Source organism: Octopus bimaculoides, chromosome 21 (assembly GCF_001194135.2).
Source record: "Octopus bimaculoides isolate UCB-OBI-ISO-001 chromosome 21, ASM119413v2, whole genome shotgun sequence".
Lineage (NCBI taxonomy): Eukaryota > Metazoa > Mollusca > Cephalopoda > Octopoda > Octopodidae > Octopus > Octopus bimaculoides.
In genome coordinates, this window is record NC_069001.1 from 28,879,062 (window position 1) to 28,881,286 (window position 2,225).

A 2,225-nucleotide genomic window follows, 5' to 3' on the forward strand; every position below is an offset into this window, starting at 1 on the left:
AATTACTATGAAGCATTGTGTAGAATATATCGTATAAATGATCGTAGGTAAGGCCAAAACAATGCGAAGTAAATGCAAGGTAAATCAAAAGGAAACAAATATGTGAATTAATGTATGCTTACCTTGTATTCAATATTTCGGAGTTATGACACCATTTTCTAGAACTTCATGTATGCCACCGATGTGCCTGTGTGCGCGTGCGCGTGGTAGACATTCACAGACATGTGTTGTTATAGCAACCAGCTAGCTTCCTCTAACAGCCTTCTGCGCATGTCCACTCCACACACGCTCACACCTACGCACTTCGGCAAGAATCGTCAATTTCTTGAAAATGGGGTCATAACTCCGAAATATTGAAAACAAGGTAAGTCTACATTATGTCACGTTTGTTTTCTTGTGACTTACCTTGCATACTTCGCATAGTTTTGACCTTATCCACAATCTTTTATACATTATATTTAGACATATATATATATATATATATATATATATATATATATATATATATATATATATATATATGTATTTATATGTAGGTATTATGTATGTATGTATGTATGTATGTGTTCGTACATATACATATACGCGTGCAATATTTGCTTGTTCTTCTGTCTTTGTTACTTAATATTATGTAATATATGTGTCCTTATATATAAACATACAGGCAAGTATCTATACATGTATATGTATATATGTGTATTTATATTCATATATATGAATGGATATATATATATATATATATATATATATATATATATATGTATATATATATATATATTGTGTATCAGCGTATGTCTATGTTGCTTATGTTCATTGTGTGTTCTAGTTATTTATACAATATTCTATTGCAGACACTTTTAGAACCTATTTTACCAATCGGGATTTCGTATGCTAGAATTCGATGAATCTTTTATTAGCATTCATCAGACATATCTTGACTAGACTAAAGTTACCTTTCTGAGTTTTAACCTATACAGTCCTAACGCTACGGTTTCATACACCATCCGCATACTTTATGTGGCACGTGACACACGTTGTAATCAACTATGAAGGGGTTCATGGCATACGTTTCCTAGCATATTTTGATGAATCTCAGAGTTATATTTCACTAATTCTCAGATACGAATCTTATTGGAAAACTCGTCTGAAAGAAGTCTGCAATGGTGTACTGCATAAATAATTTGTATACCCATTCTCATGAGAAATATGCGTGTTTGTACTTTTGATTCTTGTATCCTTAAAGCCCTGCATATATATATATATATATATATATATATATATACAAGTATTTATCCACGTATATATCATTTTTTCCAAGCTTTCCTTTGCTACTTACATATTTCAATTAGTATCATAAATAATTGAAATGTGCTTATTTATGTAGGTATGTATGTAATGTTCTATGTATATTAATGTATAAGTATATGCTTATGTATGTATGTATGTATGGTTGCAAGCATGATAGTATGTGAGTATGTTTGTATGGATGGGTGGGTAGATGGACGGATGCATGCATGGATGATAAACAGATTTCTCCAACAGGAGAGAGTCTTACATGGAGGAATGTTTCGAATGGCGCAGGCTTTGTGCATCTTCCAACCTAAAAAAAATGTAACTGGTCAATATGTATCATTCTTAAATCAAAATCATGTAAGGTTGAGAAGGGTGGTCGCTCGTATGTTGATAATTGATTTTGTTTTTCATTTCCTCATCGAAATCTGTGATACGTATTATGATGGTCAAATCAGTCCTTCAAGAAAAAATTACATTATATATACAAATTTTCGTGCATGCGCAGGTAAGCGTGTGTACTCATACCCACGCAGGGTTAAAATGTATAACTCCTGTGGCTAGGGAATGAATTTCTTATACAGTTATAATAAATACTAAAGTATGATAAATTTTTTGTTATTAATATTAAGTTCGATTTGAGGGAAAGAAAAGAAAACCCCTGGTAAGCATTGCGATAGATTCCCTTGAACTGAGAAAAGAAAATAATTTAATGAATCAAGAATTACTCAGAATTGGCTACCCTCAAGTAAAGTACGCGTTTTTAAAGTCAATTTTACAACTCTAAACACCTGCTTCCGCCTCAAAGGGTTGTTTGAGCACAGCAAGTATCTTTATCTGACGTCTTGTTAAAGATATACACAACGACTATAATATTTTTGGCCTGCAGCTATTCGCATAATTAAGCTATATAAGTGCCTATATACAATATATAT